Source organism: Wyeomyia smithii, chromosome 1 (genome assembly GCF_029784165.1).
Source record: "Wyeomyia smithii strain HCP4-BCI-WySm-NY-G18 chromosome 1, ASM2978416v1, whole genome shotgun sequence".
In the NCBI taxonomy this organism is placed as follows: domain Eukaryota; kingdom Metazoa; phylum Arthropoda; class Insecta; order Diptera; family Culicidae; genus Wyeomyia; species Wyeomyia smithii.
This window is the reverse complement of record NC_073694.1, coordinates 121,955,678-121,972,159: the sequence shown is the minus strand read 5'-3', so window position 1 is coordinate 121,972,159 and position 16,482 is coordinate 121,955,678.

Sequence of the window (16,482 nt, the reverse complement as noted above, 5' to 3'; positions counted from 1 at the left end):
TCCGCAACACAGAATACCCGCACCACATTGCGGCATTTTCGCACCGGTAGCAAATACTGCAATCTGCCTTCCTTCGCACTTATCAATATTCAGCGCGGAAGCGTTCGCCATGGTGAACGCACTAGAAAAAAACTTCTACAGAATTAAACGTCATATTCAGCGACTCGAGAAGCGTACTAGAGGCGGTCATCAATAACAACTCGTACCATCCATGGATAATCAGAATTAGAAAATTATTACACGAAAAGCAAGGAAATACAGCCCTGTGTTGGGTCCCAGCACATGTAAACATCTACGGCAACGAAAAAGGTGACTCTCTAGCAAAAGATACCAATCGACATAAAGATACCTTTCGACGATTTCAAACGGATAATTAACGAAAAAATTATATCCACCTGGTGCAACACATGGACACGCTGCACCAACAAACTAAGACGCATTAAAAACACACCCTTCGAATGGAATACCTCATACTCGAAAGATAGATCAATGAACAGGGCCATCACCAGACTAAGAATTGGCCACACCAGACTCACACACGGCCATTACGCAAAGAAAGAGGACCCCGCTATGTGCCCGACCTGCGGCACGAGAATCACAGTACAGCACATTCTCATCGAATGTCGAATCTACGACACAGAAAGAAAAAACTGCAACCTCAGCACATCGCTACAAGAAATACTGGGCGACGATATCAACAATCTAAAAAAACCATCGAATTCATAAAAGCGACAAACCTACAGGCATCAATCTAAAAGGCACAGCAGTAGGCAAATCAACAAAAAACACAACGAGAAGTCATATCAGCGTTTTTACCAAATATAAACTCATCCAAACTCGCACAACAACCATCAGTCACTAAAAACAGCACAAACGACACACCTGGACATCAGCATGGGCATCGAAAGTTCGCAACCAACGAAGCAGGTCGGAGATCAAGATGTCACCATCATCGAGACGCAGGAGGTACACTCAGGAATATTAGAGGACCACGACATCAAGCTAACAATCCTGATAATAATGGTCGGGATTCAGCACAGCATTACCATAGCCAAGATAACACGAGAGCAGTGGAGGATCCAGGCCATAAAAGCAGCCAGGGCAGCCGCTGCCATCAACCCAGTGTAAAAAAGCAAAGTGCAGTGAAATCCACACAAAACTCTGTAAAATACTAAGGAACAGTATTCCTTGTAATTTTTTAATGTGAGGTCGTTGATGATTTTTATTTAGGATTTACACTTATTTGTACTTTCTCTGCTTGATTTATTATTTTCCCGTTGTTCAATTGTTTGATTTCTTATAATTTTTATCTCTATTCTTGACATCCTTACGCATACATTTTTATTTATGAACGTTGAATTGAAAAAAAATCTGAACATGAGAGTACAAAAGCCCACATTAGGCGCAATATTTTATAAGCGGTAATTAGTGTCACGCCGATACACGCCGCCGCCGCCGATAAAAGCCAACGGCGTCACGCCGGCGCGCCGATCGCCGCCGAGGTAAAATGTTTTCTACGCCGCCGCCGCCGATGATATGGTCGGCGCACAGGTCTAGTTGTAAGTAAATCAAAGCTAACTGCGTCTTTACTTATTTTGGGCACACGTTGTCAACTAGCACAAGGCTAAAGGTTCTGATGCAGGTGCATCGGAAAAAACCGCTAAAAATGTAATAAAGGGCGGAAGGCAATTTTGAGATGTATAAATGACATAGTATCAAAGATATCTAGCAAATAAATGAAATTTAAAATTAGCTAAATCACTGTCAGTTGAATATGAACGTTACTTTATAGTTACCAGTGCTGATAAAAGACATTTTCCCCAGCAAAATTCTTCGAAAATTACAGCAAATCATTTTCAATTTTCACTTCCAACGATCGCAGCACTCTTTCAGATACGCTAGATTTTCGTCCTAGTAACGTGCTGTTATACTCAGATGAAATAGATTGCGCGCATCGTTCACGGTTACGGAATAAAATTTGACGACAAATCCAACCAAATGATCTTCACTTTAAAGCGAAAAAGAAAAACAAACAGTCCACTCAACCAAAATAAACCTCACCGAAACACTTTTTCACTGACACTGACCGATGCCTTGACAATCTTCGTGAGCTGATGAACTAATTTTGTAGTCTTGCTTCCATCGCATGAAATATAATGAGGTGTTGTGACCAGAGCTGCGGAAAGTCAATATCATACTACTGACATTACGCCAAAATGATGCAACACCAGAATCAGCCAACTACGATGCATGGTTCATTACAAAAGAGTTTGCGATGTTACAATGATTCTCTTAGCGTCAACTCTCACTCTCATTTTTTTCTTGTTATCTTTCTCGATCATTCGGGTATGGCTGTACTGAGATTGAACCAGCAGAAATATCAAGTTCATTTTGACAGCATGATGTTATGAGGATAGCAAACATAAAATCAATGATTTTTCTTCAATTGATATGTATGATATTGATATATGTCGGCGTGCGATCAGACTGAACTAAGCGCCGTTTTCTCAGATTGAGTTATTGACACCCAGTGGATATGAGAAATAATAATCTATCTATTATGAAGTAACGAAATCGTTTGAGCATTTGATAACGATATTATAACAAAAATTCTCTGTAACAGCTTGTACACAGCAATTGCGGCGGTAAATGTTTTTCGACGCTTGGTTCGGCTTGGCTGCACACCGACTAAAAGCATTGTCAATAAACAACTATTACTCCGTTTTGTAACTGAGCGTATTTTAGTTTGGTACATTTTGAATCTGTATGATCATTAATTTTTATTCTCAGTAGAGAATATGCTTCTTCATAACACCAATTGTAATAAAAAGGATTCTATTAATATTTTTCAAATGATCTCATATCTGAAAAATAATATTACATTTTTATTTGTTTTTTGACAGCATTAGTTTATTAATTTGATTCTTGAATATTATGCTTGTTGTAGGTTAAATTAAAGACAGTGTTAGTTCGCGGCAAAAAATGAATCGCGGGTGGCAAAACAGAAAACTTTTAAATATGTATGGGTATGTATATTTATATACAGATCCTGTTAAATTTTGGCACGGTTCGACTTTGAAACTGTTCAATTTTGGTTTGAAACGGTTTTGCTTTTCCCCTAGTTTTCATTCATATTTTCTTTTAACGAAGAGGATGGCCGGAGTTAATCGACTGGTTTCGGATATATGGCCGGAATATGTTTCAGTAACATGGTAACGATGATCAAAGCAGTGTTTAGAAGTGCTTAAAATCCTACCATGCCTCTCATTGAAAAATGTAAAAATGCGGACCTGTTCCGGTTGTGTTCCGAATACTCGGGGTTGTTGTGCCAGCCCATCAAGCGACACCTATAACCACTGGTTTGAAATTATAAACCTAGTTCATTGGTGGCCATATCTTGAGTTGGGATCGTCACGGACCGCAAAGCAGATCAAATTTAAAAAATCCAGATAGCAACAAACTTCAAGCTGGCACTGACATAATCACGCTGCTGAAACGATTTTTGATATTCCAAAAATCACCTTGATTTGCATTGCAGTGATATTTCCGAGTGAACTCTGTATATTCACGCCGATTGACAATGAGAACCCGAAAATGGCAACAAAAGAGACAAGATATTGAATCACTTGTCGGATCTCCACGCTTACTGTGATGGTTGCTGGCTATTCATGAGAGAAAGAAACGAGTGCGATGATATTTTCTCTCTCGTCATAGTCAGCATGTTGCTTGGATTAATCGCAGCTCTGGTTGTGACAGTCACTTCCATGCAAAAAGCGAGAAAGGAGAACTCTGAAAGGATTGTAAAAAAATAACGTTTATGGATGCTTTTTTTCACTTTCACTCAAGAGTGCCAACAATTATCAACCCTGAGTTACATGTTCAATAAGTTCTGTAACGTCATGACATTGCCATCAAAATTAGGTTGTCAAGTGATGGTTAAAATTTTTATATTCAGGATAGGCTATGAAAAAGTCAAGAATATGATGGAGATTATGAACCTTTTTGCTCGAGAAAATAAGCAGTTTGGATTTTTTTTAAAGTGTGTAGCAATATTTTTATGCATTCGAATAGTAAATTTCTAATTGTACAGTTATTCGATAACAAAAAGTATTTGTTTATTAAAAATATCAACTACGACCGAAGAAATTTATAAAACATTGAAGAAAACCGGCTGTAACTCGGAAAGCCATTGTATGCAAAATACCATATCGAGTTTCAAGTTTAGTTTATGGCGCCGTGACGAGCCGCACCTGAAATCTATCCAACCTTCTCCCTATTGCTGAAACCTCGATGAAATTTTGCGATAGTGTTCTCAAGAAAATGTACTTCAAGATAGAGTATTATATTAATATTTAATATTATTAGTAATATTATTATTAGTATTAATTTTTTTTTTGATATTTTAAAAAATAACAAAGACATTTAACCTCTTAATACGAGACACAGAATACTGCACATATTGTACCTCAACTTAATCTTTTAGGTATACTACGACGTTTAAACTGTACGAAAAAAGCGATAATTCTTTTGTGTAAACATTTTAGCAGTTAGGTTAAAAAATCTACAGTATAAGATGAACCCATTCCCGGCGGGTGAAATTCAAACTTTGATTCGAGTTCAACTATACTTGAAAATTTTTACGATGAATCTATTCATGGTTAGAGAACAGATTGATCTTTAATATACAATATAGTCAATTGTGTATACCGTCATCCGGGGTGAGATTGTGCCAAAAAATGATGCTTTTTTGTTCTCAAGCTTGTAACGCACACATTTAAGCAAAGAATTCGATCCAAAATACACCAATGCATTCTAGAATGTTTTTTTTATTCTCGCTTATTTTCCGTCGGTCTAGTTCCGCCACTGTTGTGGCCAATCACCGACGCCCAGGGAGACCACTCCACACCCAGGACCCTAACTCACGACCCGTTTATTAACGGACCGGCGCCAACGGCTTCACTTCCTCATGCGATGGAAGGCGTGATCCCAGAGATTTTTCGCCTCAGAAAATCTCCCGGTGTCGGCTAGGATTGAATCTAGACCAGTTAGGTTGGTTGTGAGTGGATCACGCCACCTCACAACCATCGACACCAATGTCGGCGGTGGGATTCGAACCCAGGCGTCGAGCGTGGTTGGCGGAGACGTTACCAACCACACTAGGCCCCCGCTCTTCTAGAATGTTTTGTTAACAACTACAACAAATATGGTTAAGTTACAACAAAGATAACTAGAACAAGATACCTAACTTCCATATTTTTTATACATTTTGAACACGACCGATTTAGTGCTGCCATCTGATAACTTAAATTCTCATTAAATTGTCACTATGAGCAAAACCGATTTATCGTGCATAGTCCGTCATCGACCGTTAAGCTGTTCAAGATTGTATATGAAAAAGGTGTAGCAGTTTGGTCAGCTCGACGCTTAAGATAACATGCAGATTAATGTTATTGTCATTTTTTGCACTTAATGCTATTGCCGTATTTTTTGCACTTCAAAGTACGAAAGAAAAGTGTGAAGTTGAGTGTCAGAGTGGGAGTTTATATTGAGAAATTATATTTATTTTCAGGTCTCATTCTACCAAAACTTAAAGTTTGATATGTCGCAAACCAAACCATTCAGAACCATTGTGCATATGATCAGGTTCACCGGGATACCCGATTTTTGCTTTGTTAACCTCGCCAAGAGTGGAAAACTTTGCTGTAGAGCGTGCTCATAGCGGTTATCAGGAAGTTCTGATGGTATGCTTAATTTTAAATGATGCGCCGATAATTCTTGATTTTTCCGGAAAGTTTCATGTTTGAGAACTAAACATTCGTACACGTTATTATCATTTTTCAGATGGCAGCACCGTAAAGTCGTCCACATGGATACTGAAAAAATTGTTTCACCTTTCAGCAGTCATGTCTTGGCCTTGTCGTCAGTTGATTTTGACGTTAAGTATACATCATATTAACAGTGTATAAATTAGTTCGACTTTTGCTCACGTGCAGCGACAATCATGTCCGATGAATTCTGCAAGAGTCAGATATCTTGTTCTAGTCATCTTTGGTTACAATAAACTATAGTTTTGCTAAAAAAAACATGACCTTTGGCTCAATCTCACCCCTTATATGGGGTGAGATTGTGCCAAAAACAAAAAGTTGAATTTAATACCTGTTGAATCAACAACGTCTACGAACAATCCACATGATAAAACAGTAAGTATAGGGACGACCACAAGTAAACACACACATGTAAACATGTAAACAATGCAAGTGTTTTGGTGTATACTGATATAATTTTGTCGTGAATGTGAATTCCGCACACTGTGCCGTTCAATATAGCTTGGCACAATCTCACCCCAAAAGGGCTCGAAAAGTGTACAGTTCGGAGAAACATTATTTTCTGAGCCGGCACAGGTTCAATGCATAATATTACCTCAACACATTTGAGACGACATCCTAACGTACCAACTGAGCAGTAAGTTGATATGATTTCTTGATCGGGTTGGTTTTTCTGGGACTTTTGGATAACGTTATTTGCGCATGTTTTTCACCCTGTACTTTGAAACATTCTTTAAGCGAATCAGTTCACTGATATTATCTATATTCCATTTTAAGTTGTGAATAAATATGTCATGTTTCATAAAGTATTGAATTTAAGGTATTAGGTTTTGGAAATCTCAAGTAATTTAACATACAAACATTTCCCGTTTTGGCTCAATCTCACCCCCGTGGCCTAATCTCACCCCGGCAGACGGTATTAGATTTTGGAAATCTCAAGTAATTTAACATACAAACATTTCCCGTTTTGGCTCAATCTCACCCCCGTGGCTTAATCTCACCCCGGCAGACGGTATCTTTATTATTTTCAAACGATGTTTTTTATCAACCCAAAGTTTTTTTCTGAAATTTCTCGCGTAATTTTTCAAAAGGACCTAAGTAACAATGAGAGATTCTCTCCTCTCTTAATTTGTTTCATTAATTACGTCGTCATTATAAATATTTTCCCAGCTTTCTTCCCCTTAATCGAGAGATTGTAATACTGTCTTGCTTACTATGCATTGAGTGTTATGAAATGTGGAAAATATAACATAGTTATTGATCAAAGAGAAAGTAAACAAAGAGAGTCTCTCAATGTTAGATAGGTCTTTTGGAAAAAATAGGCGAGATTTATTTTGTTAACCCATTACAACATCGCTAAGACACTTAGCTATTATTCATGTGATATCATACTAAACCGAAAAAAAAAATTAATTATTATTATCCCAAAAATGATTCCCAGTGTTTGTTTTATGAAAGCACGGCCATGAAACACCACACGCAAACTTCTCACACCAAACACAAATATCACTGCCAGAGTTAAACAAATGGTTCGAGCTTGCATTTGGGCATTTACTCGTCAGTTACAGTAGAAGCTGTGTACCGGATATGTCGGTATACAGCTTAAACAAATGTAAGTCTCATGGTCGAACTTTCCAACATTGCAGTCAGGTGTTTCATACACAAAATTCCATTGAGTTAACCGTCAATCTCACAACTACTTCCACGCGTAAACCCGCAATCTCACACATATTGTTATGCTCTTGAATCATGCGGCTCATGTCTTTTATGGCTAACTGATTCTAGTTCATACGTTTGAGTCGGTCTGATTGCTTGTGTATGTGAGGAAACAAAGTTTTATGTGTGCTTTACAGTTCTGAAGTTTTATTCAAGTGTTTTACGAAGAAGCGAGCAATGTCTTACGAGGAAATTAATAAGATCGATTTAGTGAGTTTGTTCATAAAACCTAGAACAGAAAATGTTATAACTGATTGCATTGAATTGATCAAGCACCGTTTTTTTTACAAACAAGACCATAGAAAACTATATCAACATTTGGTGGCTCTACAATCGAGATTTGCTAAATCGATTCGTCTTCAGTAGTTTTGTTTGAATTGAATAGCTTTACAACTTTGCTGAAGAAACCATATCTCTTGGATGTTCCTATCAAAAGTTAGATTCGTGTGCCATCTCTGCGGACAAATCGCGAACTAACTCTCAAAGCCATAAGAAGCGTTTCACTATTATGTGCATCTTTGCTGAAAACAGTAATCGTTCATCTCGTTCCAGTAACGAGTTATTATTAGAAATAGTAACCCAGATGTTTTACATACAGAAATAGTAACCAAGAAACATAGCAACCGATTCCTATATAAAGAGATTGTTTAGTTATTAAACGGTTCATTTTTAAAGCAACCTTCAACAAGACAAAACGTTTTAGGTCATGAGGTTATGGGCCCAGGCATGCCAAACCAATAAGTTAGTTGAAGTTGTAAGAATAATCGAAGCGGTCCAGAATGGCTAGTGCAAAGAAAGCAGGAATCGTGCAGTTTGCCGGTGAAGGCTACGACACGTGGAAATTCTGAGTGGAGACTCAACTTTCGGCGCATGGAGTAAAAGAAACTATTACGGAGAATCCTCCTGAAGACGAAAGAGCAAGAATAGAAACTATTACGGAGAATTCTCCTGAAGACGAAAGAGCAAGAATAGCTTTCCTTGAAAAGGATGAAAGCTCTTTTGGTGGCGTATATAGCAGACAGTCATCTGGAGTACATCCGCGACAAGGACACGGCAAAGAAAATGTGGGCATCATTAGCAAACACCTTTGCGAAGAAAGGTTTTGCAGCGCAGACATACATCCGTCGTTCAATGAATTCCTTACACATGGAAGAGGGAACGTCTCTGACGGATCATTTCCGTCGATTCGATGAGCTAGGAAGACAACTGAAAAATGCGGGTGCTATAGTTACGGAGCTCGATATGGTGAGCCAGCTGTTTATTTCATTGCCACCTAGCTACGATACAGTAACCACCGCGATGGAAAATTTAGAAGATCAACAACTAACTCTTGAGTCCGTCAAAGCACGCCTTCTAGCGGAGGAACAAAAGCGTTCTGGTAGAGAAACTAGTTCGAGTGCTGCGACAGGTCTGGACGGAATGGTGTTGGCTGCAAAATCCAGCCGTAAGCATGAAAAATTTGGAAAATTTCTCGGAAAATGTTACCACTGTGGAGAGCGTGGGCATAAAAAGTTTGCTTGCCCAAGTTTGAAAAATCGTTTTGCTAGAGCTCAAGTAGCAAGAATTCCAGTAGACAAGGAGGTGGCACTTGTTTCCGGAGCAAAGGTTTGTGAAAATCAGAACGAAATAGAATGGGTGCTGGACTCAGGTGCAAGCTGCCATATGGTCAAAAATGAGAACTATTTCCAGACAATTCATGACTCGAGCGAGCCACTTCATATTGATAGTGCAAAGGATGGCGAAATGCTTGTAACAACCAAGCAAGGCCTTGTAAAAGGCAAGTTATGCATTGGAGAAAACCAGTACACGTTGTCTTTCGAAAATGTACTGTTTGTTAGGAAGCTGAAGTACAATCTGTGATCATTATCAAAGTTACTCAGAGCAGGGGTGCACGTTGAGTTCAAGCCGGATCGTGCAATCTTGATAAAAGATGGAGAAACTATTGGCGTTGCAAAGTCAAAAGGTAATCTCTTCTACTTGAGGATGAATTGTTTACCCATCGGGCAAGCATTGGCAGTTGATAACATCAAAGACCTACAGCTTTGGCATAAGCGGTATGGATACCTTAGCTTCAAGAATGTGCTTAAACTGAAAAAATTCAAGATGGTGAATGGACTTGAAGGTATCCAAGGTGATGAAAAATTCTGTGATGTATGTGCTGAAGCTAATTTAGTGAGGCAACTGTTCAATGGCAAGAGACCGGAAACAAAGAGACCACTGGAACGTGTACACACGGATGTGTGTGGGCAAATTACCCCAGCAACATTCGATGGATACCGCTATTTCGTATCGTTCGTTGATGATTACACACACTTCGGTGTCATTTACCTGCTGAAGAAAAAAAGTCAAGTATTCGATTATTTCAAGGTCTTCGAAGCAATGGCAACGGAAAAATTCGGGAAGAAAATAGAAAATCTTCGATGCGATCTTGGTCGAGAATACTTTTCAAAGGAGCAGATAAATTACTACGAAAAAAGAGGAATTCAAATAGAATCAACAGTGGGATATAGTCCACAGCAAAATGGTGTGGCAGAACGTTTTAACCGCACTATAGTTGAGAAAATGAGAGCAATGCTAACGGAGTCTAATACACCAAAGTATCTCTGGGGAGAGGCGGTCCTGAATGCAGTGTATATCACAAATAGAAGTCCTACTGAAGCAATTAAGAGTAATCAAACGCCTACTGAACGTTGGTATGGAGAAAAACCAGATGTAACTAAGCTAAGAGTGTTTGGTTGCCAAGCGTTTTCTTGGATACCAAAGCAGAAGAGGGGAAAACTAGATCCAACCGGACGGAAGTGTGTAATGCTTAGATATGCACCGACAGGATATCGTCTCTGGGATCAATCATCGCGTAAAATGTTTGTGGCACGAGATGTTCGATGCAATGAAACAACATTTCCATTCAAGTCACCGAATGAGGACAGCAATCCTCAATTGACTATTCCAGAAGGTATATTACTGGATCCCGAGCAAGAGGGGGTAAACGAAAAGCAGTTAAGCAGCAACCAACAAGTTGAAGATGTTCAGAACGATACTCGTGAATCCGATGGTTACTCTACTGCAGGAGATGAAGAAAACGACGAACAAGGTGCAACGGCACTCCCACCACAATCAGAAAGGAACGAACCTTGTGCTGATCTTCCGAGGTCTAGTGGTCGGGAGTGCAAACGACCAGGTTGGCTATCTGATTTTATTCCATATAGAGCTCTTTCTGCTGGTGTTAATTCTATACAGATTCCTGAATGCTATGCTGATGTAAAGGGTCATCCAAACCAGTCTAAGTGGAGACAAGCGATCCAAGACGAACTTATGGCGCTGCAGAAAAACAAAACTTGGACCGTAGTAAAGCTTCCTGATGAGGTAAAATCCGTACCGTGCAAGTGGGTATTCAGCGTGAAAACGGATGCCGACGGCCAGCCCATTCGTTACAAGGCAAAATTAGTAGCCAAGGGCTACGCACAAAAGAGACACGTTGACTACGAAGAGACTTTTGCACCAGTGGCACGATTGACTACCATCCGAACTCTTTTGGCATTAGCAACTGGAAAAGGAATTAAAATTCACCAGCTAGATGTCAGAACTGCATTTCTGAATGGGAAACTTAACGAAAAAGTGTACTTGCAGTGCCCAGAGGGGGTAAAGATACGTCCTGACGAAGTGTACTTGCTACATCGGTCACTTTACGGATTGAAGCAGTCACCAAGGTGCTGGAATAGCAAATTAAAAGAGTTTCTAATCGCCTTGGGATTCATACGGTCAAAACATGACTATTTCTTGTATGTTCGAAACGATGGAAGCAAGAAAGTATACATAGTGGTGTACATGGATGACCTTCTAATTGCTGCTATAGATGAAGGTGACATCATATGTGTAAAGAAAAAGCTGATGGAGAAGTTTGAGATGACGGACATGAAGCAACTATATCACTTTCTTGGCATTAAGATAGAAATGGATTTGATACGTGGTACGACAACGTTATCACAAACAGGGCAGATCGAAAAGATACTCGCTCGTTTTGGCATGGAAAACTGCCATCCTACTAAGACACCAGCTGAACCCGGATTGAAATTGAAACGTGAAGACGGAAAATGTGCATATCCCTACCGGGAACTTATTGGTAGCCTAATACACATAATGATGGGTTCGGCCAGATTTGTGTTTTATCATTGGATACTTGGCTTTCAAGATGTTGCCAGTATTGATCATTGGAAACATGCAAAACGGGTGTTACGATATCTGCGAGGAACAAAAGAACTGGGTTTAGTATACAGAAAAAACCTCAAGCAACCAATAGTAGCTGCGTATGTGGACGCCGACTTTGCTAGCGATGAATCTAATCGAAAATGTATTTCTGGTTTTCTGCTAAAGGTTTACGGGAACGTTGTTGCCTGGTCATCCAAAAAGCAAGCTACTGTGGCTATGTCTTCCACTGAAGCCAAATATGTAGCCATGAGTTCCTGCGTGAGAGAGACGATTTGGTTAACTGGTTTAGTTGCTGGTTTTCAACTAGATGAATTGCTGTTTCCGGTACCAATTTATGAAGACAATCAAGGAGCGATTGCGATGGCCAAACAAGAAGAAAACAGACGCGTCAAGCACATCGACGTGAAATACCATTTTATCCGGAATGCAGTTACAGATGGTAAAATCAATTTAATATATATTCCAACCCTAAAGCAACAAGCGGATATCCTGACGAAGTCCCTACCTGCTCCAACGTTTGAAGCTCTAAGAAAAAAATTAGGCTTAGCATTTAATTAACTGAGAGGGGGTATTAGAAATAGTAACCCAGATGTTTAACATACAGAAATAGTAACCAAGAAACATAGCAACCGATTCCTATATAAAGAGATTGTTCAGTTATTAAACGGTTCATTATTAAAGCAACCTTCAACAAGACAAAACGTTTTATTCTTGAGTTATTTACGTTTATTCGAAAACAAGACATTTGCCTCAGTTTACGTGGTTTATAGACAGCCCCTTTTTTGTAAGATTTGGACCACTGCGACCATTATTTTGATTTTTTGTAGTAATAGACAGCCCCTTGTCAGTACAAAACTTTTCTTTTAGGTCATAATCATCTACAGTGGAAAACCAACAATTTGGCACAAAAAAATGGATTTTGGCCGGAAATTTAATTTTTCCGACCATTGTTCAATGTAACTATACTGAAAGAATTTTTTTTCTTAAGCTTCAAAGTGTAGTCCGGGACGGTGTAGCACAGCCTCGAAAACGAATTCGACATAATGTACTTCGCGCACAGCGTTCGTCTGTATACCTTCAAACAATGTGCAGAGCAGGCCGTCTCCTGTTTCGCAATTCTTTCATTCTATCGCCTATGCCTAATTGTTGCGTAAGTTCTTTCCGTAGGTATTTAAGACAATCACTCGGGGTTTTCATCACATCACTATTACGATTGTTCATCGTTAATTTCAAATTAGTCGAATTTGAAAGTTTGCATAATGTCGGGCCGTAGCAAAAGGTTACCAATCATTCATTGAAAAAGAAAGTTGGAAGAGAATCATTGCTGAAATTTACATCTTCACACCATCAAATTCATTCGAGTGTATTCCTAAACCTATATACTCAGAAAGAGAGATAAGCGATGAAAAAAAAACGCCAATTTGGCAACTCGGTTTCACATGTCAGAGATGCCAGATCTCTTCTCGAAGCGAATTCTTTCATCCGACTTGTATAACTGATAGTGTATAAGCAATAATAAAGTGCATCCTAAAAACCGTGAAGGTTGTTTAATTTTATATTTTAATTGATTATTATTTTGTCGACTATATACAGTCGTCGTTCGATAACTGCAAGACTTTTAACTGCAACAACTTTGCAGTTATCGTCAAATTTGATGTCAAAGTCATATTCGACATTGAAGCGAGAGATCTCGCGGGGGGATTCTAAATGCATTCGAAAAAGAAAATTGTTGAATCTCTAGAAACATTTCAAAAGACTCTTTAATTTCTCTAGATTTTTTTTTTCGATTTCGTTTACTTGTTGTCTCTTCATTCTAGATGAGAGATTATAGATCTCCACTAATAACCAATAAAGCAAAATAACCATGTTATGTGGTTCACTTTCCGTAATTATTATAAGAAAAAAAAAATCCTTTGTGCATTGTTTGGCTAGCTTTCTCTCAGGGCCGGATTTAGACGGTGGGGGGCCCGGGGCAGAAATTTGTTTGTGAGGCCCTCTTTTCTTAAAACATTTAGAGGTACCGTTCTGAGAGGTTACGAGCAAACAAAAGGTCGCTCCAGGACAAGGGGGGGGGGCTTGAATCGGGAGGCCCGGGGCATTTGCCCCCCCTCAAATCCGGGCCTGCTTTCACTACTCAGCGAGGCAGTTCATAGTAGATCACAAACAATATTGTGTGACCTAGCGTTGAATAGATCATTTTACGAACTGACAGGTGTCACGGATTCTGCTGACTTTGATGTTGCTTTTGCTTGCGTTATGTCAGCAGTTCCGAGCTTTCTGTCAAAATTTCATTCAAGAATTGAGTTTCAGAAACGTCTCGTAAAATGGTCAATTGTAGTGATGAACTTTATCTTCACCCGAGTCTTCGCCTACATATTGGTTACTAAAACGCAATAAATTATGATGCGGAAATATTAATATCAAATTGATTAATCGAAAAGCTTGCCTATTTTAGTTTTCTGCTATTTGTTGCCACTATTCCATTAAAAAAATACATATCGACATCATTGAAAACAAAAATGGTAGTGACGGACCCCCCTCTAAATGTTGCCATGTGTCAAGTGCTGCACTTATCGAACGACATTCGATAACTGCAATGTGAACATGTTGCAGTTATCGAACGGCGACTGTACAAAAGGTTTGTGAACCACCAGTTAAAAATCACTGTGATAAAGCAATTTTGGAGCAATCTCAATTCATTGTTTAGCAATAGAACATGAATAACATGTGGAAATAAATGTATCCTTTATTGTACCTGATTGCAATACCTCTCAATGTGTTACCTTTCTTGTTCGTTTGGCTCGGATTTTGACATGTTCGTTTGGCTCACAACATTCTCTCCGCATATCTCTCCCTCTGAGTATTTATAATCTATATAACAGGCTATATTATTCCTATTATTCAACAAGTGTGCTGTGAACCAGGTACAGCCGAAATTCGTTGGTTGGAACCTGGGAGGGAGAAACGAATACTACACTCAAAACAGAGCACACGGACATGCGTCGTTTTTTTGATAGCGTGTAGCAATCTTCTTGCTGTAACGCATGCATGACTCAAACGATGTTTTTTAACATCAGGAATACTGAATGTGCAAATTTTTCTGAGAAACACAAATTTTTCGAGTCTGCGTTTTTTCAATTTGCCGTTGTATGAAAGTTTCTTCAGAGTTTTGAGTCTATATATATTTGCGCAGACATTCTGAAAATGTGTACGAGATCGTAACCTGTGAGGCAGGGTTTTCAGGGTTTCATGCAGTTTCAAAAATTTTACAATCCTACATCTCACTATTTTGTGAAACGAGAATCAACATTCGGCCGTGATGAATTGTGTTCGAAATAGTAACCAAAGCCTTGAATCCAGAAAAAACGCAAGTTTAATAATCGAAGTTTGCTAACATGATTATTACTTAAAGCTTATGAAATTTATTATTTTACGTAAAAATAAACCAAAATATTTTGTAAAACGACGATAAATACAAAAACTGTTTGCGATGAATATTTTTTCAAGTAGCGCGATACCGTAGAGTTATAACAATACTCTTTACAAAAAAACGCTTCTTCCTCTCTTGGTTTAAATTGACAGTCAGTGACAGCTCATTCTGGTTCACACAGCTTCGTATCCGTTTCTCCCTCCCAGGTTGGAACACAACTGCCTCCCAACTAGCGAATCGTGTTCGTTAGTTGGATGTTTTCTTCCTGCTTTGGAAAATTTCCTAATTTCATTGCGGTAACCCGACCAACCACTCTTTAAGTTTCTTCATGAAACGAGAACGATCGCTATCAATTAGTTTTGAACCTATATCGATTGATTTCAGTTGTTGTCATTTCATAAAGGTGCATAAAGAGTGGTTGATCGGGAAAACTATGCCGAAGAAAATGAACTTTGCTTATCTGTTTTGCTGCTGTAGTAAATATTTTATGTATTTGGTCAATACTTTTTCGTACAGAAATTCCAACGAGAAGTAAAATGATAAAGCGTAAGCACATCACCACATCTGTTCAACTGAAGAACCAAAAATGAGACAAAATCTCTTTATTTTAAGTATCGACATCTAGCGGTGGAGAGAACGCATTTTACACTCGAAATTTTATTACGCTTATGTTCCATTCATTCAATAAAAGAACTGTATGAGCTCCCGCCGCTTTTTCACCGAGAGAATCCTTTGTTCTCCCCGGTACTCGTCTGATATGTACGTCTGATATGCTTTACTGATATGCTCTGATGCTCTGATATGCTTTACTTGCAATGTTAGGTATAAAAAACGGTACGAGAAAAAAATATTGTCGTTGGTGGAGAAATTCGGTTTCCAAGTCCAAGATCGAAGATCAAGTAAATCAACTAACAGGTTGAAATAGTTTCAACAGTCGCGAGGTGTACGATCCAAGAAAATTTGTTACACAATGTTTGAATGGTTCAAAGATTTTTAGTTTAATTTGTTCTGTTGACGTTGATTGAGAATTGTTACTGAATTTCCGCTTTAAAGATCTCTTGAATGCGATCTTGTCTTAACTTGAATTTGATAGATTCAACTACTCAAGATCACCTTTTTGCCTGGTCATTGAAGCAAAAAAAAAATATTTTGTTGGTGCATGTTCAAACTATTGGAGCGAACTGTTCGAACGATGCACTGTAAAATCAATGTAGGATGGATCAGCAAAAAATGAATGCGAAAGCTTGGGCACCGATTTACTGCAAAGTTTCGTTCGAAGCAGGGGCGACTCGTCCATAGGTGCAA